Source organism: Lithobates pipiens, unplaced genomic scaffold, assembly GCF_037356315.1.
Source record: "Lithobates pipiens isolate NorthernLeopardFrog02 unplaced genomic scaffold, aLitPip1_a1.2 Scaffold_19, whole genome shotgun sequence".
Lineage (NCBI taxonomy): Eukaryota > Metazoa > Chordata > Amphibia > Anura > Ranidae > Lithobates > Lithobates pipiens.
In genome coordinates, this window is record NW_027507764.1 from 104,467,923 (window position 1) to 104,493,732 (window position 25,810).

The 25,810-nt window shown below is 41.5% G+C and overlaps 1 protein-coding gene across 4 annotated transcripts in view; it reads right to left on the reverse strand.

Moving 5' to 3' along the window:
* The window catches only part of ZMYND11 (zinc finger MYND-type containing 11), a 145,916-nt gene that overhangs the window by 91,934 nt on the left and 28,172 nt on the right, over window positions 1–25,810 (reverse strand). For 2 of the 4 annotated variants that reach the window (XM_077491131.1, XM_077491132.1), the window contains exon 2: window positions 6,288–6,343. The exons of the other annotated variants lie outside the window; for them this stretch is intronic. The gene's annotated coding sequence lies outside the window, so the exon portion shown is untranslated. The remainder of the gene's footprint in view (window positions 1–6,287; window positions 6,344–25,810) is intronic. 4 annotated transcript variants of the gene reach the window in all.

Consider the following 25,810-nt stretch of genomic DNA (forward strand, 5'->3'; position numbering starts at 1 on the left):
TTTTCCCAAAAAATAGCATGTGACATAAAAAAAAACTGCAAAAACCAGCATGTTTTTCTCGGGCCTTTGCTTTCAGAAAATATATATTGTTTGCACACACAGCTCAGTGTACATTTATGGCACTGCTTTGTGGCGCGAAGATATGACTCCTGTGCGCAGGTGTGGGAATGATGTCATTGTAGCTCGACTATTCAAGCGGCCAAACAGAGAGAACTCTACAGAAAGACCAGAAGGTGGAAGCACCTGGAGGGTCTTTGTTTGACAGGTACGTTGCCTAATGTGCAAATAAGTGGTGCATACTAGCACCTTATGGTATATACTTCCAGAGGGCCCAAAAGGATATACAGCTGAGTTCAATTCTATTTTAATATATTCTTCTCTGGTTTCTGTAATCCAAAGGCTTTGTAAAGCTTTGAGTAAAATAAAGCTTCCATTGTGAAGTCCACATCTAAGGCTTCATGTACATTTTTAGAACCTCTCCTGAACAATTCAACTTGACAGATGGTAACCCATGTTTAAAACGCCAGTTTTGCCATGTTTACATGCTGTGTTTAGCTGTGTTTTTCCACGTTTGCGTTTAGAAGCGTTTTTTTTTATTTTATTTTTATTTTTTCAAACTAGCCAAAAATTAAAACGCCTGTAAACGAAATGCGGCTAAACACGATTTACCACGTTTAGCCATGCTTAGAAGTGTTTGGCGCTTGAAATGCCTCTAAACTCAGCTTCTGAACCCATTTTTTTGCGTTCCAAAAAAGCCTCTAAACTCTACTGCCTAGAAATGACTGTAAACGACCCTGTGTACATGTACTGATAAGATAACAGAGAAGAGTTCAGGAGCACTTGAAAAAAAAATGCCCAACATCTCCTAAGGCTGCTCCCACACTGGAGAGGGCGGGTGTTGACGGTAAACACTGCTAGTTTTAGCGGCCCTTTACCGTAATTTTGGTGGCGCTATTTTGCCATTAGCAAGGCGATTTTAACCCCTGTTAGCGGCCATAGGGGTTAAATGCCCCGTGCAACAGCGCTGCTGAACCACTTTGCAGGCGCTTCAGCAGCAGTGCCCATTAATTTCAATAGGAAGAAGCGGTGTATACACGCCTTCACTGCTTCAAAGATGCTGCTTGCAGGACTTTTTTTAATGTCCTGCCAGCACATCACCTAAGTGTGAAAGCACTCGGGCTTCAGGGGAGGTGTTTTTCAGGCGCTTTAACCACTTGCTTACTAGGCACTTAAACCCCCCTCCTGCCCAGACCAATTTTCAGCTTTCAGCACTGATGCACTTTGAATGACAATTGCGCGGGCATACAACACTGTACCCAAATGAAATTTTTATCATTTTTTCCCACAAATAGAGCTTTCTTTTGGTGGTATTTAATTACAGCTGGGAGTTTTATTTTTTGCTAAACAAACAAAAAAAGATGCAAAATAAAAATAAAATAAAAAATCATGTTTAATAGTTTGTTATAAAATTTTGCAAACAGGTCATTTTTCTCCTTCATTGAAATGCGCTGATGAGGCGGCACTGGTGGGCACTGATAGGCACAGTTAAGGCGGCTCTAATAGGCACAGATAAGGTGGCACCGATAGGTGTAGATAAGGCAGTACTGATGGGCACAGATAAGGCGGCACTGATGGGCAAAGTTGGGCACAGATAAGATGGCACTGATGGGTGGCACTAAGGGGCACTGATAGGTACCACTGATAGATGGGACTGATGGGCACTGATAGGTGGCTCTGATAGGTGGCACTGATGGGCACGGATATGTGGTACTGAGGTGCAGCACTGTTGTCGAGGCAGATTGTGGGCACTGATGGGTAGCAGTGTGGGCACTGATGGGTGACACTGTGGGCACTGATGGGTGGCACTTTTTTAATATTTAGGTGGCACTGGCAGGGGGCAGGTGGTCACTTATGAGCTGGCCATGATCGGGACTGAAGTCCCTCTCACGGCCGCCGGTGATCGGCACTGAAGTCCCTCTCACGGTCGCCGGTGATCGGCTATTTTTTTTTTCTCCTCGCGCTGTCAGCGCGAGGAGGAAAAATAGCCGATTACGGGCTCTGTTGTGTCACATGATCAGCTGTCATTGGCTGACTCACAGACTCGCTGATCACCTCAGGGGGCCACTCCTGCATGGGGCGACGTCAATAGACGTCGTCCCGGCAAAGCAGGTCCGCGCTGTAGCCGTCATTCGGCTATAGCGCGGATCTCCAGTGGTTAAAGGCGCTATATTTAGCCAAAAAACACCTAAAAAATGGCCCACTGTGAAAGGGGTCTAAATGTCCATTTAGCAGCAGCAGTGTACATGAGGCCTTAGCCAGCAACCAGACCTTGTAATTAGTCCCAGCTGTGCACAGGCCCATAAATATGTGAAATGACTGATGCTCAGGGCTCTTTCTGCTGACAAAACACTATAGGTACCAGAGCAACCTGTTTATTTTGGGGAACTCATTAGGGGGCACCCCATTAGGAATGACTTGAGTTTAATTAGTAACAATAACAAACAGATGTTTTGTTTTATGCTATGAACTTGCCAAATAAAGCCCTTCTGCATTCATGCTATGTCTGTTGCCTTGCGGATTAAAAGTACAGAACAAATCTACTTACACTGTCCCTAGGTATCCCTGCCTCCTGCATGGTGTTTCCATTACCAATAGTATATAATTTTTTTCTTTGAGGCACACCCTTGAGTTTTATTTTTGAATGCAGGAGCAGACTGTGATCTTCAGATACTGGAGGGTCAATTTTCCAGCAGAAGAAAATTCCTGCTGAAGGCAAAGATGCTACACCGGTCAGTCATAACATTATGACCAGGGACAGTTAACATGAATAACATTGATAATCTCGTTACAAAGGGATCTGAAAGTGGGTGGCATATATTAGGGAGCAAGTGAACATATTGCCCCTGAAGTTGATGTGCTTTAAGCAGAAATAATGGGTGAGCATAAGTATTTGGGCAACTTTGACAAAGTCCAAATTGTCGACTGGGTCAGAGCATCTCCAAAACTGCCACTCATGTGGGATGCTCCTTGTTTCCAATGGGACCTACCAAAAGAGGTCCAAGGAGGAGGAACTGGTCACAAAGTCACGGGAGGTCAAGCAACATCATGCACGTGGGGAGCAAAGCATGGCCCATGTAGTCTGATACAATGGAAGTTGCTGTAGACCTTGATGCTGGTTCCGATAGAAATGTGTCAGGACACATATTGCATCACAGTTTGTTTCCTATGGGGCTGTGTAGTCAAAGACCGGTCAGGGGCCCATGACCCATGTCTACAGTCAAAAGCATCTAAATGGGCACATAACTAGACCACAGTGCAATGAAAGAAGGTGGCCTGGTCTGAGAAATTCTGTTTTCTTTTACATCATGTGCATAGCCAGGTGTGTGAGTCACTTACCTGGGGAAGAGATGGTACCACGATGCACTATAGGAAGAAGGCAAGCCGGCAGATTGGCTGGTGCCATATACCACAGCATACCTTCAGATGTCTAGTAGAGTCCACGCCTCAATGGGTCAGGGCTGTTTTGGTGGCAAAAGGGGGACCTACTCCACATTAGGTTGGTTAACATGTTCTGGTTGATAAGTAAACTATGAACTATAAACTAATAATCAGTGGCGATTCCCAATCTTTTTGGCACCAGGGATCGGTTTTGTGGAAGGCAATTGTTCCACGGACTGGGGGTGGTTGGATTTATGGGGGCGGTGGGTTCAGGGGGGTGTCAGGATTAGTATTATACCAGCATTCATTGTACCAATATGGGCTGGCATTGGAGCTGATCTGTACACGCACAATCCATGAGCAGGGGCCATGGCAGTGTCCAATTCTTGCTGATACCCTGTCCTGGAAGACACATGGCCACTAGATTCCTCATTCCTCGCTAATCTCAAACTGCCTCTGTTCTCTTCAGCCAATGTACCACAATCAGCAAGGGAGGAAGCTGCGGAGTGGGACACCATGGAGGGGGTGGAGATTGATGTCAGGCACTGGGGTGACTGGTACCAGAGGAGGCGGGGCTGTGAGGCAGCTCAGTCATGTATTGTACACAAAAAGTGCATGATGATGTCATTTTATGACGACATGCACAAGTAGGGATCTTGACACATGACGCAAGCACGCTGGGTGCCGTACCCATTTTGGAAGTTTGTTTTTGATGCGCATTCGAACTATGTATTACGTATTACAAGAGACTGATAGCAGGCCAAATTCAGGAACTTGTATTGCTTTAATTTAAAAAATACATTGAAGGCCAGTTCACACTACATGCAGTCCAGTATGTTTTTTAATGCGTTAAAAGTAGGTTATAAGGTTTTCAATGGCATAGTTCACACCAGTGCTTGCAGTTCCAATGCGTTCCAGTTTCAGAAAAGAAGTAGAACATGCTGCATTTTTCCTGTACTGGACCACTGTAAAACGCATTAAAAATGCACTGGAACACACATGTCCTTATTAAGGGCCAGTTCACACCATAGAAGTGCAGTCCGTATGTATTCCAGATACTTTTCTGCATGCACATTTTTGACGCATTACAGTGCATTTTTGATGCAGTCCAATACATTTTTTTCCCTCTTTTTTTCTTAACCTTAAATAAGGACGTGTGCTCCAGTGCATTTTTGGTGTGTTCCACTGCGTTTTTGATGCTTTTTACAGCGTTCCAGTAGAGTCAAAAAATGCAGAATGTTCTACTTTTTTTCCTGGAACTGGAATGCACTGGTGTGAACTATGCCATTAAAAAAAACATATAATCTACTTTCCATGTGATTTGATGCAGGAAAAAAATGCACTGGACTACATGTGGTGTGAACTGACCCTTAAGGTTAAGAAAAAAGAGGGGGGGGGATGCAAAAACGCACCAAAAACACATATGCAGAAAAGCATCTGGAACGCATCTGGACTGCGTTTCTATGGGGTGAACTGGCCCTGAATGATATTCATGAACAGAGAGCTGCATTCATTTCTTTCTTTTACATTTTCTTAGAGTTTAACTCATTTACTTTAAAATTGCTACTTTAATGACAGCCAAAAGCTAGCTAAGTTTTTTGGAGCAAACAAACACATCTTTATCATTTGATTTTTAAGTGCAAAATACACAACATGCAAAAATGTCAACATAATTAAAACATGCAAAGCTGATCTCCGTGTCTCCTTCCATTTTTTTTTCTTTTTGGCCAGCTCAGTTCAATGGAATACTTACCTTAAAGGATAGGTTCACCTCAGCCAATCAGAAATTACAAGACTGTTTCATAAGAATGACCATTTTGTACAAGGTAAACATTCCTTTGAACCAAGCTGGCCCCACAAAAATCTTTAATGCTGGGTTCACACTATTGCCACATGCGGCTCACAGCAGGGGTCCGGTGTGTCCTTGTTCACCGCTTCAGATCCGATTTCAGCCTGAACTTTTGGGCTGAATTTGGATCTGAAACTGACCAAAAGACACACAGAACCCTGTGTAATTCACACCGGAGATATGTGAACCGGCTCCATAGACAGCCAGTCACAATCTCCTACCATGAGAATTGGATGCGGGAAAATCTGCATAGGTGTGAACCCAGCCTATAAGTGACAAAAAACAAGGAAATCTGCTTTAATAAAATGGAAAAAAAAGTCAACAGTAAATTTATAGAAAAAAACTCTCAAAAGATGAAAAATTCCACATGCATTTCTTTATCTTTAGAGTGATTAAGTCTCGATAAAGCCAAGAGACAAAGATAGCAGAACAAAAAGAGCACATAGAACAAAGACTGCAAACAATAAAATAATAATTCGAAATGTGTTACATGAGGTTTAACCAATAAAGCAGGGGTAAGTAACCCTGGAGAGCTGAAGTTCTACCTTGATAACATAGAAGAGACCAAAGATAAGGAGATAACCTAACAAGGAAATGCTTAGTTTAGAGGTTAGTGTTACCGGAATGTTTCTTATGTCAGTGGTAACACAGAGTGCAGGGGTCAGTAGTAGTAAGGCAAAGTTTGGAGGTCAGTAGTTAATACTGGTAACACAAAGTGCAGGAGTTAGGAGTAACGTAGAGTGAAGCAGAGGTCAAGAGCAACTAAAACACATTTTTCCTTATAAGCAAAAATACCCCCTTTCTAAGCCAAATTCACCCTCGGCACAAATGCTCACCTCCCCAGAAATTCACACACCAGAACTCAGATGCGGCATTGCCCAGCAGAGTGAGGGACGCCCTCTCAGCTCGGGTGAGTCATATCAGGAGCCAAGGATTTCCCTTGGCTCTGCAATGGAGGTGGCATGGGTTTCAGACCCTTACACTAAAGAGAAAAAATTACCTTTGTTACAGTTTCATGCAGACACAGAGGATTCAATCAAAGGAAGAAAGCGGATCCTGTGGGTGAAGAGGGTGATGGTGTAAATGAAAAACTAACAATGATGAACAGAAATTATAATCTTCAGAATTACAGACATGCAAAACAACTGGGATTGATTCCCCTGATAGCTACATGAAAAACAAAAAACAAAAAAAACACATGGGTTGGTTTTTGTTGTGCATTGCAGAGAACAATGACCACAAATTGCATACATTCCAGGGTGGATATCAATCAATGATTTAAAAAAATAAAATAAAAAATCTGATCTTTTTTATTTAAAATCGATTTTTTTGTTTTTTATGAAAATTTATTTTAATAAGATGCTTATGGAGTAAAACATATATCTAAAGATATTTTTCTATTTATGATACATTAATCATTTATTTTATTCAGCATGAAATGGAGCTTAGTTATGTAGCATGAGGCTGTATATTCTGCAATTGTTACATTTTTGGTAAACTCACTCAATTAATCCAAGCTCTGCAAGCTGAGATAGCATGCACTGCATTGATGTATTCACACCATTTCACAGTAACCGTGAGATAAAACAAATTCCAGGAATATTCCTTTATCCCATTGTTTTGCAAATTTATGTACACTACAAACGGTATGATTGAATCTGTTCTGATATCGCTGTTTTACTAACCTGACAGCTTATTATTCTAAATAGGAAACCTTCATTTTGTTTGCAAATATTAAAGATTCTAACTACCTGCAAGAATGAGTCCTTACATTTAAAGACCAACTGTCCTTTCACATGCATCATGGCAGCGCCTGTTAGTGGGCATCCACTCACTTGCTGCCGCCACGTTCCTCGCCTTGTTGTGTCACTGCCGCATCACCAGCCGCCCCATTAAAGTGAATGGGACTGTCGGTGAGTCAACAGCAGGTCAGAGGAGGAACCGCTGCGGGACAGAGATGACAGTTGCTCTTTAAACATTATGATTTAAATCAAGTTGATTTACATCAAATCCACCCGATACATTCTGAAGCAACAGCAGGCACCCAACTAGATCGAGGGTTTCAACTTTTGCGCCAGACTGTTTTCAAAGTTGGTCAAAAGTATTATTTCTAAATTTAAATGATCAAATAATGAATTTGTTTAGTGTTGTTTCAGCAAGACTCCAATGCAGCAAAACTAAAACCACCAACACCGGGGCCTACACTACTACAATATATATCACTAGAACACCAGACTGCACCATCTATTCCAAATGAGCTAGGAGCGATGGACTGTATCGGTCATTTTTTTTTTTTTTAAATGCTGCAAATTTTTATTTCTAGACAATATTTTCACAATCTGTGCTGCAAAAGGTAACACTGGAGGCCCTCTACTCCAATGTATTTGAAATAAGTACCTATGCTTACCCCCACTGCACTAGAGGATTGCTCACTACTTACCACTGCCTCCTTGGCTACACATCCATGCCATAAGATGACCTCAGGCCTGGGAAGGCATGCTTTCTGTATTAATACACTCCTCCCTGGTTATGACACACCACCATCCCTTTCTTGTTAAACTAGACCTATAGCCTTTTATGTGTTATGGGATTCCTTCATACATGAGGTTGGGAAGCAGTAAAACCCAGTGGCTGAGCTGCGCTTTTATGGACAATCAACTGCTACTCCTTTTAGTTGTAGAGTCCGCACCTGGGGCTGGCTGTGGCAGGAATTATACCCCTTGCTACTTCAAATGAATTGTGCTTCTCTGCAAACTTCCCGCAATCACGTGCAATGCAAGCAATTGCAGAGCACCAATGTGGGCTTCAAGGGGTTAAAGCAGGTGGTGAGAAAGCAATACATTCCTTCTCACTGCCTGTCAAATGCTCTTCAGAATGAGCCCTTAGGGCTCTTTGCCACAGGCTTGAATTCTAAAGCCACCTTTAACCAGCATTAAAGTGGTTGTAAACCCCTGCAGGCCGCTTTAACCAGTTCCCGACCAGCGCACGCCGATGTACGTCAGCAGAATGGCACGGCAGGCATATTGGCGTACAGGTACGTCCAATCTTTAATGCGATCCATGTGGAGCAGAGATCAGTGTTCACTAAATGAAACCTCAGCCCCCAACAGTTAGTAACACACCCCTAGGAACACTTAACCCCTACACTGCCACCCACTGGTTAACCCCTTCACTGCCAGTGTCATTTACACAGGAATCACTGCATTTATATAGCAGTGATTGCTGTATAAATGACAATGGTCCCAAAAATGTGTCAAAAATGTCCGATGTGTCCGCCATAATGTCACGGTCACAATAAAAATCGCTGATCGCCATTACTAGTAAAAATAAAAATATTAATAAAAATGCCATGAAACTATCCCCTATTTTGTAAACGCTATAACTTTTGCGCAAAACCAATCAATAATCGCTTATTGCGATTTTTTTTACAAAAAATATGTAGAATACGTATCGGCCTAAACTGAGGGAAAAAAATGTTTTTTTTATATATTTTTGGGGATATTTATTATAACAAAAAGTAAAAAATAATGCGTTTTTTTTTTCAAAATTGTCGCTCTATTTTTGTTTATAGCGCAAAAAATAAAAACCGCAGAGGTGATCAAATACCACCAAAGGAAATCTCTATTTGTGGGAAAAAAAGGACGTCAATTTTGTTTGGGAGCCACGTCGCACGACCGCGCAATTGTCAGTTAAAGCGACGCAGTGCCGAATCGCAAAAAGTGGTCTGGTCTTTGGCCAGCAAAATGGTCCGGGGCTGAAGTGGTTAATAAGGCTTACCTGTAGCTACCCAGGATACCTGCATGGTTTAGGAGATATCCCCTGTATTTGCATGTGCCGACATTATCGGCACATGCGCACCGACACAAACTGAAGCAATGGCACAACCACTTTAATGAACCTACAGTGTTAACGAGCGCTTTGGACACATTGCACAAGTTGTGTAAGCAACACTCCTCAAAATGCCCTGGGAGATATGTTTTTTTTTCTTTAGGGCTGTAATAGGAAACAATCACTTTTTGACACTTTGCAACTACCTGACCGCCAGAAGATTTACTCTCCTTCATGACCAGGCCATTTTTTGCAATATGCCACTGAGTTACCTGAACTGACATTTTCGTGGTCGTGTGACACTGTACCCAAAGTTATGTCTTTTTTTCCCCCCCACAAATAGAGCTTTCATTTGGTGGCATTTGATCACCTCCACGTTTTTTATATTTTTTGCTATAAACAAAGACAGACAATTTTGAAAAAAATAAAAAACACACAATATTTTTTACTTTCGGCTATAAAACATATCCAATAAAAATAAATAAAAAAACACACCTTAAAAAAAAAAAATATATATATATATATATAAAAAAAAAATTTCATACATTTAGGCCAATACGTTTTCTGCTACAAACGTTTTGGTAAAAAAAAAAAAAAATCCAAGTAAGCGTATATTGATTTATGTCAGTATTACATTGTATATCCCTGTATGTTGCAGTGGTTCAGGTGCTTATCTAATAGTTTTTTTTTTTTAATTATCGATGCTCCCCACTGATACCATCACCTGTGGAAGAGAGTTCCACATCCTTACCTCTCTTACAGTAAAGAACCCACTACATAGGTTAAGGTTAAACCGCTTTTCTTCTAATTTTAGTGAATGGCCACGTGTCTTATTAAATTTCCTTTTTGCAGAAAAGTTTTATCCCTATTGTGGGGTCACCAGTGCGGTTTTTATACATTGAAATGATATCCTCTCTCAAGCGTCTCCTCTTCAGAGAGAACAAGTTCAGTGCTCGTAACCTTTCCTCATAACTAATATCCTCCAGTCCCTTTATAAGTTTTGTTTTCCTTCTCTGTACTCTCTTAATTTCCAGCACATCCTTCCTGAGGACTAGTGCCCAGAACTGCACGACATAGTCCAGGTGAGGTCGGACCAGAGTCTTGTACAGTGGGAGAATTAGGCCTCATGCACACGAGACGCAGGTGAAAACTCTGCTCAAAAAAAGCTGAAACGGGCGTTTAGAAACACGGGTTTTGCCGCGTTTGCATGCCGCGTTTAGCCGTGTTTGCGTTTATAAAGATAACATCATGTAGACCCTCCCCAAGCTCTCAAAGCATGTTTTTTTTTTTAACTATTTCTGCTATTTTGATCAGAGTGAGCAGCAGCAGCATAGAGAGCAGTTGTACACTTGCATTTGCCTCTCTTTCTGTGGTATATATTTTGAAATGGATCCCATATTGAATATATGTCAGGAAATGCTCCTGATGTTGCTCTTGATGAGACAGCAACGTCGACGCAAATTTCGTTAGAGGTCCAGAGTCAGAGCTCGTCGATATTGGACCCATCCGTTGATGGGACAGCGAATGTCCGTTGGATATTTCACAAACATGTATGTTCTGTGTACCTACCCCGACAAGTTTTTTCATTTTAGCCGGATGTCCATTGTCACATTTGATCTGCTCTTAGAAAAAGTACGACCTGGTCTGACATTCGTGGACACCAATATGAGAAACAGTGTGTCACCAGAGGAACGTCTGTTGGTAACGATCAGGTATGTGTATATATTTCTAAAATATATTTATCTATAGATGTACAGATGAATTTTTTTCTCTGTCCTTTATTAAAAAAAAAAAATAATGTCTATTTATAGCAAATTATCAAATTTTTTCAAATATCTAAAATTTTCTTTATTTTTTAATCTTAATATATGTTTTTATTCATTTTTTCTAGTTTCAAATTGTTTTATTTAAAAGCAAATCTATGTTAATTAGATTTTTTATAATAGTTTTAAATTTATTTGGCCAATTTTTTAATATATTTTTAACATGTTAAAAATTGCCACAAGAAAATTTTAGATATTTAAAAAAATTGGATAATTTGCTATAAATAGACATTATTTTTTTTTTAAATAAAGGACAGAGAAAAAAAAATTCATCTGTAGCAGATCAAATGTGACAATGGACATCCGGCTAAAATTAAAAAACGTGTTGGGGTAGGTACGCAGCTGCACATACATGTTTTATATTTTTATCGTGAAATATGTATTGATTGATATATTTTAATTCTTTGCTGCTGTATATGGTAGTATAATATTTTTTAATGCCTTATTAAAATATCCAGAATCCTAACCCTAACCATTCATCCTAACACTAACCACTAACCCCTAACACTAACCCTACCCCTAACAGCTAACCCTATCCCTTACACTAACCCTAAACAACCCTAACCCTAATCCAACCCTTAATCCTAAACAATAACCCTAACCCTAACGGATAACCACTTACCATAACACCCAACCCTAATGACCAAATTACATTGCCGCAGATGGTCACAGTTGACTTTGAGGCCATGTATCTCTGATGCAGAAAAGTGCATGACATGACATTGGGGTTCCTGGCAATAATTGGCCCCAAGATATGGGCCCCCAAAGTCGGGTCACAAAATGTCATTCTCTGATGCAGAAAAGTACATGACATTTTGCGACCCAACTTTGGGGCCCCCTATCTCGGGGTCACTTGGTGATAGGAACTCCAAATTTGGATATGTTGTAGTGCTAGATCCAAGGTGTCAGCATACCAAATTTGGGGTTCCTGGCAATAAGTGGCCCCAAGATATGGGCCCCCAAAGTCGAGTCATAAAATGTAATTCTCAGATCATATTTCTGAGTTTTCCGGTCCAAAAAATTGGGTTCCTTTAAAAGCGCATATAAACGCAAACTCTGCTAAACGCGGGTGCCGCGTTTAGCCGCGTTTTGCTTCTGAAACGTGGAAATTTTTGCGTCTGAACCCATTTTTTTGCTTCTGGAAAAACGAGGTTAAACGCAACTGCATAAAAACGGCAAAAAACGAGACTGTGTGCATGGACACATAGGATAACATTGAATGAGTTCAGGGGCAGTTGAAAAAAGTGTCCAACTGCATCTGAACACACGTTTAACTGCGTCTCGTGTGCATGAGGCCTTATTGTTTTATCTCTGAAGTTGATTCCCTTTTTAATGCATGCCAATATTCTGTTTTCTTCGCTTGCAGCAGCTTGGCATTGAAAACCATTGCTAAGCCTGTCATCTACTCTACCCCAGGTCCTTTTCCATCCTAGATTGCCCCAGAGGTTCTCCCACAAGTGAATAGACTGCATTCATATTTTTGCCACCCAAATGCATTATTTACATTTTTTGTATAATGTAGTTGCCTACTCCATTAATTTGTTCAGATCTTCTTGCAAGGTTTCCACATCCTGCGGAGAAGTTATTGCCCTGCTTAGCTTAGTATCGTCCGCAAATACAGAGATTGAGCTGTTTATCCAATCCCCTGGGTAGTCTATGAATAATCTAAATAGGATTGGTCCCAGGACAGAACCCTGGGGCACACTACTTTCTACCCCGGACCATTCCGAGTATTCGCCATTTATCACTACCCTCTAAACTCGCCCCAGTAGCCAGCTTTCAATCCATGTACTCACCCTATGGTCCATGCCAACGGACCTTACTTTCTACAGCAAACATTCATGGGGAACTGTATAAAAATGCTTTTACAAAATCCATATACACCACGTCTATGGGCCTTCTTTTACCTAGATGGCAGCTCACCTCCTCATAGAAGGTTAATAGATTGGTTTGGCAAGAACGAGTCTTCATTAATCCATGCTGATTACTGCTAATTATACCATTTTCATTACTAAAATCTTGTTTATAGTCCCTTATCATCCCCTCCAAGAGCTTGCATACTATTGATGTTAGGCTAACTGGTCTGTAATTCCCAGGGATGTATCTTGGCCCTTTTTTTTAATATTGGCTTTTCTCCAATCAGATGGTACCATTCCAGTCAGTAGACTGTAAAAATTAGGAACAACGGTCTGGCAATTACTTGACCGAGTTCCTTAAGGACCCTCGGGTGCAAGCCACCTGGTCCCGGTGACTTATTAATGTTACGTTTTTCAAGTCTATTTATAAATCCGTCCTCTGTTAGCCATGAGGGTGCTTCCTGTGATATGTCATGAGGATAAACACGGATTCCCCCCGTGAAGACTGAGGAGAAGAATAAATTCAATACGTTTGCCATCTCTCCAACCTTAGCAACCAGATTCCCTTCATCATTCTTTATGGGACCAATATGATCTGACCTCCCTTTCTTACTATGTATGTACTTAAAGAATTTATTGGCATTTTTTTACTCTCCTCCGCTATGTGCCTTTCGTGTTCTATCTTAACCACCCTGACTGCACCCTTACATTTCTTGTTGCATTCTTTGGTAAGTTGGAATGCTGATGATGATCTCTCAGCCTTGTATTTTTAAAGTCCTTCTCCTTTGCTTTTATATGCATTTTTACATTGGAGTTAAACCACCCAGAACTTTTATTAGCTCTTTTAAATAGATTTCCCATTGGAATGCACTGGCTAATGCCCTTATTTAATATGTTCTTAAAGCATACCCATTTTCCTCTTTGTTCTTTGTTCCTAAGATTGTATCCCAATTATTATCGTCTAGCAAGGATCTTAGTTTAGGGAAGTTGGCTCTTTTGAAATTATACCATCTACAAACTATGGAATATATTTACAGTGTCTTGAAAAAGTATTCACACCCCTTAAAATTTTCCACATTTTGTCATGTTACAACCAAAAATTTAAATGTATTTTATTGGAATTTTATGTGATAGACCAACACAAAATGGTACATAATTGTGAAGTGAAAGGAAAATGATAAATGGTTTTCAATTTTTTTTACAAATAAATATCTGAAAAGTGTGGTGTGCATTTGCATTCAGCCCCCTTTACTCTGATACCCCTAAATAAAATCTAGATGAACCAACTGCCTTCAGACATAACCTAATTAGTAAATAGAGTCCACCTGTGTGTAATTTAGTCTCAGTATAAATACAGCTGTTGTGTGAAGCCCTCAGAGGTTTGTAAGAGAACCTTAGTGAACAAACAGCATCATGAAGGCCAAGGAACACACCAGACAGGTCAGGGTTAAAGTTGTGGAGTTTAAAGCAGGTTAGGTTATAAAAAAAAATATCCCACGCTTTGAACATCTCACGGAGTACTGTTCAATCCATCATCCGAAAATGGAAAGAGTATGGCACAACTGCAAACCTACCAAGACATGGCTGTCCACCTAAACTGACAGGCCGGGGCAAGGAGAACATTAATCAGAGAAGCAACCAAGAGGCCCATGGTAACTCTGAAGGAGCTGCAGAGACCCACAGCGCAGGTGAGAGAATCTGTCCACAGGATAACTATTAGTCATGCACTCCAAAAATCTGGCCTTTATCGAAGAGTGGCAAGAAGAAAGCCATTGTGGGGGACACAGCAAACATGTGGAAGAAGGTGCTCAGGTCAGATGAGACCAAAATTGATCTTTTTGGTCTAAAAGCAAAACGCTATGTGTGGCAAAAAACTAACACTGTACATCACCCTGAACACACCATCGCCACCGTGAAACGTGATGGCAGCATCATGTTGTGGGGATGTTTTTCTTCAGCAGGGACAGGGAAGCTGGTCAGAGTGGATGTGAAGATGGATGGAGCCAAATACAGAGCAATCTTAGAAGAAGTCCTGTTATGCCGCAAACACACGACCGGATTTTCCAGCAGAAAAGGTCCGACGTTCTTCCCGACGGAGTTTCCTCCGAACGGACTTGCCCACACATGAACAGACCAAAGTCCGTTCGTTTTGAACGTGATGACGTATGACAGGAGCTAGAAAAGGTAGTTCAATAGCCAGTAGCCAATAGCTGCCCTTGTGTCGCATTTGGTCTGGACCAGCATATAGACGAACGGTTTTCCCAATAGAAATTAATTCCATTGGACAGATTTGAAGCAGGTTTTATTTCTAGGTCCGTCTGAATTTTTTAAGAAAAAATTCTGATGAAGCCCACACATGATCATAATATCCGACGGAATGATTCTGTCAGACATTTTCTGACGGAAAGGCCGGTCGTGTGTACGCGGCATTAGAGTCTGCAAAAGACTTGAGACTGGGGCGGAGGTTCACCTTCCAGCAGGACAACGACCCTAAACATACAGCCAGAGCTACAATGGAACTTTAGATCAAAGCATATTCATGTGTTAGAATGGTCCAGACCTAAGTCCAATTGAGACTCTGTGGCAAGACTTGAGTTGCTGTTCACAGATGTTCTCCATCCAATCTGACAGAGCTTGATCTATTTTGCAGAGAATAATGTGCAAAATTTTTCACTCTCTAGATGTGAAAAGCTGGTAGAGACATCCCCAAAAAAGACTTGCAGTTGTAATTGCAGGGAAAGTTGGTTCTACAAAATACTGACTCAGGGGTGAATACAAATGCACGCCACACTTTGCAGATATTCATTGTAAAACATTTTGAAAACCATTTATCATTTTCCTTCCACTTCACAATTAGTGCCATTCTGTGTTGGTCTATCACATAAAAGCCCAATAAAATACATTTATGTTTTTAGTTGTAACATGACAAAATGTGGAAAATTTCAAGGGGTATGAAAACCTTTTTCAAGGCACTGTATGGAATATTTTTTTTTTTTTACTAGTAATGGCAGCAATCAACAACTTATAGCGGGACTGCGATATTGGAGGTAGACATTCTGACACTTTGCCTGGAACCAATGACACTAATAAAGTGATCAGTTTTAAAAATATCCACTGTCACTGTACTAATGACACTGGTCGGGAAGAAGTTAACATCTAGGGCAATCAAAGGGTTAACTGTGTGCCTAGCCTGTTTTAGTGTGTTAACTGTGTGCTGCTTTTACTAGGGGAGGTAATGAATTTGAGTCTCTGCTTTGCAGGAACACAGAATCCATTCCTTTCCCCGTCAGAACTGAGACATTCCTTGTTTATATAGGCATATCTCAGTTCTTGATTTTCAAGGGTAAAAGTTTGACACCATTCCACGAGCAGGCGCAATTTTGAAGCGTGACATTGGGTATCAATTTACTCGGCGTAACATTATCTTTTACAATATTAAAAAAATTGGGCCAAGGTTACTTATTTTTTTTATTTAAAAAAGTGCATTTTTTCCCCAAAAAAGTGCGCCTGTAAGACCGCTGCACAAATACGGTGTGAAAAAAGTATTGCAATGACCGCCATTTTATTCTCTAGGGTGTTAGAAAAAAAAATGTATAACGTTTGGGGGTTCTAAGTAATTTTCTAGCAAAAAAAACATGTTTTTAACTTGTAAACACCGAGTCTGAAAAAAAAGAGGCCTGGTCTTTAAAGAGGAGTTTCCATAAAAAAAAATTAAAAAAATTAAAAGTCAGCAGCTACAAATACTGCAGCTGCTGACTTTTAATAATTGGACACTTACCTGTCCCAGGGTCCAGCGATGCGGGGGATCGAAGCCCTGCTCGCCCCCCTCCTCCACTCGGCGGTGCTGACATTGCAACTGTGGGCACCCACTGTGCGGAGCCACGCACCGTAATTGGCCACGCAGTCATCTGGGACCTGTCACATGTCACAGGAGGGAGGGGCCAGAGCTGAGCCCTTCCTGCTCCGAGGGGAAGTGACGTCAGGAGCCCAGGCACTGGAGGAGGCAGACTACGAGGGACCTCCTAGCAACAGGCATTTAGAGGGGAGTTAAAAAAAATCCAAATGTTTTATTTTATTTATTTTTTTAGTAATTTTAATGATTTTTTTTTTGTTTTCTGTGCAACACCACTTTAAGTGGTTAAGAATTTTGACTGGTATTGATAAGCGGTCAGCAAGCAGTAAAAACACAACCCAACCACTTAACTTTGATGTCTATGTGAAAGTGTCCTTGAATAAAAAATATTTAAAAAAAATCTACAGAATATAAATAATCATATGTAAATGTTGTGAGATATCTATGTAGACTGCCACTGCTTCTGAAAATGTTAATTTCCTGGATGTCAAGCTGATGTTTTGGCTTCAATACCCTCTGAATAATTTACATGAGGCAAATAAAGAGATGAGAACGTTTATTTTTTTCCTGACTCATGGGTTGCATGCTTGTTCTAAGTCTATGACTTAAACGTCACACAAGGGCAATTGGCATTTTCAAACTGAGGCTACATTGGGGACCACTGTATTTCTCTAATGATAATATTTTATATTACTTGTTTTGTATATTTGTGATTTCAACATCTCCTTCCTGGGCCAGCTGATAGCCTCCCATGGCTTTCAATAAAAATTCTAAGCTGGCGACACCAAAATCTCGCTCTCTCTACCCCTCAGGTCACTCCCTCAGTCTTCTCACAAATCACCAATTTACTAACAGATATATCAGCCTGGATGTCACACCACTTCCTTAAACTCAATCTTTCCAAAACTGAGCCCATATTTCCTCCCCCACATGCCCCTTCCCTTGACCTCTGTCAAGATCAATGGCACAACTATCAGTCCATCCCTACATGCCAGTGTGCTAGGTGTTATCCTGGACTCTGAACCTCTTGGTCCCACATCCAATCACTGTCCAAATCTTGCTGCCTCACCCGCCCCAAATCTTGTTGCCCCAACCTCCGCAACATCTCCAAGATATTCCCCTTCCCAACCAATGGCACCACAAAGCTTCTAATTCACCGGTTATCTCTCGCCTCGCCTACTGCAACTCCCTCCCCATTGGCTTACCATTACATAGTCTATCCCCCTTCAGTCCATCATGAATGCTGCCACCAGGCTCATCCACCTTACCAACCATTCAGCGTCTGCTACACCCCTCTCTGCTGATCCCTCCATTGGCTCCACTCACCCAACAAATACAATTAAAAAAACGAATAACTTACAAAGCCATCCACAACTCTTCCCCCAGCTACCTCACTAACCTAGTCTCAAAATACCAACCTAGTTGTTTCTTTTCATTCCTCACAAGAACTCCTGCTCTCTAGCTCCCTTGTTACCTCCTCCCATGCTCACCTTCAGGACTTCTCTTGAGTTTCTCCCATCCTCTGGAACTCTACCCCCATTTAATTGACTGACCATCTCCCTCTCCATTTTAGGAAAACCCAAATCCTTTCAGAGAAGCCTACCCTGCCCGGAACTAACAATTATACTTTTATTTTCTCCAACAGCCCATCCCCCACAACCCCTACCTTTTGTATCCTTTTAGATTGTAAGATCTAATAAGCAGGGCCCTCTGATTCCTACTGTATTAAATTGTAATGTAACTGTATTCTTTGCCCTCGTGTTAAGTGCTATGCAAGCTGTTTGTGCTATACAAATCCTGTGTAATAATAAGATAAATACTTGGAGTAGCCATATTTGTACATTACATGAGCAGATTGTTTTTTTCCTTTATCTTGACAATAGAGAATAATTATTATAATAATAATTTCCAACACCCACAATGCACCTGGTAGCAATAGAGTATGTCACCTTTGCCTTGAGCAGAAGTGACATGAGGCTCAGAACATAGTTTTGTATTCAAGGTAAAGAAGAGTTTTTTCTTTTAATTTAAAAGGATAGTTCACCTTTACCAAAAAACTGCCTATGCAGGCAATGGATGTCTGTAGATTAAAACTGTGCAGCTCTGACTAAGGATGAAAAATACACTTGCTATAGGTGTAGGCCATTTACATACCTTTTCCCAAGACGTTGCTAATGGAGGCCTAATCGTTACTGCTCAACCATCACAGGAGCGAGCTTTCTCTGATTCAAACCCCCTCACATACTCTTTCTCTCCCCTGATGCAGTAGCTCTGAGCTCAGCATTTGAGACCTCACTCCTGTGATGGAGGATGACTAGGCCTCACTTAGCAATGCCCTGGGAGTACCTAGCAATGTCCTGGGAGTATTCCAGTCAGATTTCATAAGGTACCGTATATACTCGAGTATAGGCCGACCCGAATATAAGCCGAGGCCCCCAATTTACCCCCAAAAAACTGGAAAAAATTATTGACTCGTGTATAAGCCGAGGGTGAGACATGCCTGTCCATCCCTGTGTGTCCGTCCATCCCTGTGGGTCCATCCATCCCTGTGTGTGTGTCCATGCATCCGTGTGTGTGTGTGTGTGTGTCCATGCATGTGTGTGTGTGTGTGTGTGTGTGTGTGTGTGTGTGTGTGTGTGTGTGTGTGTGTGTGTGTGTGTCCGTGCAGCCTACCTGTGTCCAGCCTGCCTGTGTCCGTCCAGCCTGCGTCCCGTCCAGCCTGCGTCCCGTCCAGCCTGCGTCCCGTCCCGGCCCGGCCCGTCCCGTCCCGAGCCGAGCCTCCGTCCTTCAGCTCTTCGTCGGCGGCCATTCTAGGATTCAAAAGCCGCGCCTCCGTCGGTGATAGGCGGAACACTCAATTTCCCACTGACTGCTGTTCCGCCTATCGGATGTCCGTGATAGGCGGAACACTCAATTTCCCAGCAGCCTGTGTTCCGCCTATCACGGGCATCGTCTCATCCTCGTCCGTAGTACGAGGATGAGACGATGCCCGTGATAGGCGGAACACAGGCTGCTGGGAAATTCAGTGTTCCGCCTATCACAGGCGAAGGCGGAGCCGGAGGCGCGGCTTTTGAATTCTAGAATGGCCGCTGTCTGTCTGCTCGACACGCTGATCGAGCGGGCAGACAGCGATGACTCGAGTATAAGCCGAGGGGGGCACTTTCAGCCTCAAAAAAGAGGCTGAAAATCTCGGCTTATACTCGAGTATATACGGTATGTAAATGGCCTACACCTATAGCAAGGGCTTTATTCAACCTTAGTCAGAGCTGCACAGTTTATTTTTATCTATCTATGCCCCTTATCTGCATAGGCAGTTTTGTGGTAAAGGTGAACTAATTCTTTAAGTAAAATTGGGTTAATTGCTGGTGGCAATATGTGCCTGTGAAGTGTGATTTTAAAAGGCAGGTTCACTGCAAAGAGATAACGATACTAGTTACTAACTACAGGGCAGCATTCCTTAAACCTGAGTTCCACTGACATATTAAAAAAATTTTTTTTTAAAGCCTGCTGTTATCATCCTAATGTAATGCTGCATACACTATTCTCATCAATCGTGCCACTATCTTTATTATTTTATTTTAAAATCTAAACTTAGATTTCTGTTTCAAGCGTTTCCATCTTGAAGTGGGCATGCAAAGCCTACTAGGATAGTCTTCTGGTGCTGCTGCATTACCAGCATGCACCGCCCGTTCTCGCACAGGATATCTAGCGGTGCAGGAGACTTCTCAGGTTGCCATCAAAATGGGCAGCTGCATCAGAAGTGCCCGCCCCGTTGTGATAGCAACCAAGATAGGCTTTGTTTCCCTTTTTAAAAATGGTGCTGTGATCCGCCTTAAAATCGCATAATTTCCTGTCGAATCCACTCTCACATTTGGCACTTCTTTGGGGGGGGGCTGCTTTTGGCAGTTCGGTCACCCCTCTTTCCCCCACAGTCTTCAGGTCCCAGAAGACTACAGGACCATTCACAAGGTGCAGACTGATTTGTGCACTAGTCAATAGGCTGTGAAGTCACAAGGCTTTACTTCCTCTTTCCCATACTAGAGATGTCGGCGCCTGCACCCGAAGCCAACTGAAGAATCGGTTTGGGTGAGGACATCCCTGGATCCCTAGACAAGCAAGTGTCCTTGCATTAAAAGTCAGCAGCTACAGTAATTGTAGCTGCTGACTTTAAATTTTTTTGGGGGGGGAGCCTGGAGCTACTTTAGACTGTAGAGGATCCTCTGTGTAGAAGAGATTCAGCTCCAGATTGTTACTGACAACTACAGCTTGGGGTCAGCCATGCTAAAATTTTACAAAAGGACTTGTACTAACTGAAATATTTATGCTGCCATTGCTTACTTGTACTAAGAATACTACGCCTGGCTGTTTCTGGTTTCAAGAACCTCCAACCAATGACCTAGAACAAGAAGGCAGATTAGACAGACAGTCAGTCAGAAGTGATCTGCATTCTTGCACCAGGTCTGAAATTACTAAAAGCAGATAGCCCAGCAACTAGCGTTTTAAGAAGTTAGCAATGTAATTAGAGATGCACCGAAATTTCTGGCGAAAATGGTGTTATCGGCAGAATGGCGATAAGAGAAAAGGTGCCAATAATGGCACCAAAAACGCACTGCATTTTTACTGCAAATTTGCAGTGATTTTGAGAGGATTTTATCATGATTACTGTATTAATGGTGTGTTTTTTCAGAGGTCCTGTGACTCAAAAACTGCATCAAAAGTGTAACACGGGTGCGTTAATGGTGCGTTCTTGCTGCGTTTTCAATGCATTTGAACTGGGGGGGTGCGTTTTTTGTGGGGTTTTTTTAACTGACCAAAAATGCACCAAGATGGATTTTTACACCACAATGGAAGTGCAATGGACCAGTGTGAAGACATACATAGAATTTAAAGGAATACATTTTTCTTGAGCTTTTCTTGCGCTAAAAGATGCCAACAATGGCCAACAATAAATTCATATTCATTTTAAATTAATCATATTAATAAAAAAAGTTGAATATAATACAAATATATTTAAAATAATTTTTTTTTTTAAACTGTCATTTTATGTTTCGGTTTTCGGCCAAGTGCATCCTGCATTTTCGGTACAAAATTTCAAATCAGTGCACCTCTAAATGGAATACATTATATTCTCTCAGTTTGCTTTCGTGAACAAGAGTTTTGCAATCTTCCCTATATTTCCAATTCACTTTCCTTAGCAAAGGAAAATTATAGATACATTGGTATGGTAACATTTCCATTAGTTACCTAGGCTCAAAGCATGATTCCTCTATCCCTCTACTACTGTACAAGTGAAAAGCTTTTGTTGTAGGTATGCTTTCAATTATTTTTCTTACAAATTAGTAACAGAGTTTAATTTGGAAGTGACAGTTCCTCTTTAACCTTTCCCCCTTAACAAATGAGATTTGCTATAATCCTGACTGCATAAGGCAATTATAAGATCAGTGCAAGAACCCATATAAAACATCATTATACAATGCATTGAAGCTTCCCACTATACAGGGGATTCACCAGCATACCTATAGTGCTATAATGGGCTAAGTTTTCATCCTGCTGCAACATTAAACATGATTCAGTACAAGCCTAATTATTAAGGAAATGCAAACAACTATCCATAGCCGACAATCAGTTCATCATTTAAAGTAATCAGTATTACAAAAAAAAGGGGTTGTTACCACTTTATCCATCTTAGAAGCTGGTTACTCAAAAGAATGCCTACCGACCGCTAACAGCACAATATACACAAAGCCCACCACCAGTTTGTCCAAGGCAGGTTTAAAAAAATAAAATTGCATCTTTGGCTGCAATATTTACCGCTTGTCCTCTGCTGGCTCACAATGGTTCTAAAGTCAAGACATTTTTTACCTTAATGCATTCCCTGTATTAAGGTAAACAAAAATGTCCTACTACGTTGTAAACCGCTGCATAAACTGTTGGCGCTATATAAATTCTGTATTATTACTATTATAATAGCTCCTTCCCTCCCCGTCCTAAATAGTTAGCTGACTCTTTTCTTGATCCAGCGCTATGCCCAGCCGCAGCAGCACTGCACTCTCCCTCATCTCAAAAGGACACAAGTGCAGCAGTGGGACTCATTAGATCCTGCAGCTGTCAATCAAATCATGTGAAGAGGGAGTGGGGCCGAGCCACGTGCCCAGATTAGGAGCGTGTCCATAGCACACAGCTTGCTATGGAGGTACTTAGAGAAGAGGAGGAGCAGAGAGCATCGGCGAGGGACCTGTACTCTCAGCACAGGACCTTGGAGTCCCACCAACACAGGGCATTGAGGCTCATCCTCTCAGCCACTGCATATTTCTGCATTACACAAAGGATATAGTGTATCCCAATCCAAAACATTTTTTAGATATTTTTTTATATATACACACACACGTTATAATAATATTATATTATATTATAATATATATACACATACATATACATACACACACACACACACACACACACATATACAGTGCCTTGCGAAAGTATTCGGCCCCCTTGAACTTTTCAACCTTTTGCCACATTTCAGGCTTCAAACATAAAGATATAAAATTTTTATTTTTTGTGAAGAATCACCAACAAGTGGGACACAATTGTGAAGTGGAACGAAATCTATTGGATTTTTGAAACTTTTTTAAACTAATAAAAAAATGAAAAGTGGGGCGTGCAAAATTATTCAGCCCCCTTGCGTTAATACTTTGTAGAGCCACCTTTTGCTGCGATTACAGCTGCAAGTCGCTTGGGGTATGTCTCTATCAGTTTTGCACATCGAGAGACTGAAATTCTTGCCCATTCTTCCTTGCAAAACAGCTCGAGCTCAGTGAGGTTGGATGGAGAGTGTTTGTGAACAGCAGTTTTCAGCTCTTTCCACAGATTCTCGATTGGATTCAGGTCTGGACTTTGACTTGGCCATTCTAACACCTGGATACGTTTATTTGTGAACCATTCCTTTGTAGATTTTGCTGTATGTTTGGGATCATTGTCTTGTTGGAAGATAAATCTCCGTCCCAGTTTTAGGTCTTTTGCAGACTCCAACAGGTTTTCATCCAGAATGGTCCTGTATTTGGCTGCATCCATCTTCCCCTCAATTTTAACCATCTTCCCTGTCCCTGCTGAAGAAAATCAGGCCCAAACCATGATGCTGCCACCACCCTGTTTGACAGTGGGGATGGTGTGTTGAGGGTGATGAGCTGTGTTGCTTTTACGCCAAACATATCGTTTTGCATTGTGGGCAAAAAGTTTGATTTTGGTTTCATCTGACCAGAGCACCTTCTTCCACATGTTTGGTGTGTCTCCCAGGTGGCTTGTGGCAAACTTTAGACGAGACTTTTTATGGATATCTTTGAGAAATGGCTTTCTTCTTGCCACTCTTCCATAAAGGCCAGATTTGTGCAGTGTACAACTGATTGTTGTCCTATGGACAGACTCTCCCACCACAGCTGTAGTTCTCTGCAGTTCATCCAGAGTGATCATGGGCCTCTTGGCTGCATCTCTGATCAGTCTTCTCCTTGTCTGAGCTGAAAGTTTAGAGGGACAGCCAGGTCTTGGTAGATTTGCAGTGGTCTGATACTCCTTCCATTTCAAAATGATCGCTTGCACAGTGCTCCTTGGGATGTTTAAAGCTTGGGAAATCTTTTTGTATCCAAATCCGGCTTTAAACTTCTCCACAACTTACGGACCTGCCTGGTGTGTTCCTTGGTCTTCATGATGCTCTCTGCGCTTTCAACAGAACCCTGAGACTATCACAGAGCAGGTGCATTTATACAGAGACTTGATTACACACAGGTGGATTCCATTTATCACCATCAGTCATTTAGGACAACATTGGATCATTAGAAGATCCTCGCTGAACTTCTGGAGTGAGTTTGCTGCACTGAAAGTAAAGGAGCCGAATAATTTTGCATGCACCACTTTTCAGTTTTTTTATTTGCTAAAAAAGTTTAAAATATTCTATAGATTTCGTTCCACTTCACAATTGTGTCCCACTTGTTGGTGATTCTTCACAAAAAAATTACAATTTTATATCTTTATGTTTAAAGCCTGAAATGTAGCAAAAGGTTGAAAAGTTTAAGGGGGCCAAATACTTTCGCAAGGCACTATACATACATATATATATATATATATATATATATATATATATATATATATATATATATATATATATATATACATACATACATACATACATATATATATATATATATATATATATAGTATACACATACACGCCGTATATCACAAAAGTGAGTACACCCCTCAGATTTTTGTAAATATTTTATTATATCTTTTCATGTGACAACACTGAAGAAATGATACTTTGCTACAATGTAAAGTAGTGAGTGTACAGCTTGTATAACGTAAATTTGCTGTCCCCTCAAAACAACTCAATACAACCATTAATGTCTAAACCGCTGGCAACAAAAGTGAGTACACCCCTAAGTGAAAATGTCCAAATTGGGCTCAAAGTGTCAATATTTTGTGTGGCCATCATTATTTTCCTGCACTGCCTTAACCCTCTTGGGCATGGAGTTCACCAGAGCTTCACAAGTTGCCACTGGAGTCCTCTTCCACTCCTACATGATGACATCACTGAGCTGGTGAATGTTAGAGACCTTGCGCTCCTCCAACTTCTGTTTGAGGATGCCCCACAGATGCTTAATAGGGTTTAGGTCTGGAAACATGCTTGGCCAGTCCATCACCTTTACCCTCAGCTTCTTTAGCAAGGCAGTGGTGTGTTTGGGGTCGTTATGTTCGAATACTGCCCTGCAGCCCAGTCTCCGAAGGGAGGGGATCACGCTCTGCTTCAGTATGTCACAGTACATGTTGGCATTCATGGTTCCCTCAATGGACTGTAGCTCCCCAGTGCAGGCAGCACTCATGCAGCCCCAGACCATGACACTCCCACCACCATGCTTGACTTGCTCCTCACCTGGTTGCCGACACACATCAGACCACAGGACATGGTTCCAGTAATCCATGTCCTTAGTCCGCTTGTCTTCAGCAAACTGTTTGCGGGCTTTCTTATGAATCATCTTAGAAGAGGCGTCCTTCTGGGGCGACCATGCAGACCAATTTTATGCAGCGTGCGGCGTATGGTCTGAGCACTGACAGGCTGACTCCACACCCTTTCATCCTCTTCAGCAATGCTGGCAGCACTTAAGCATCTA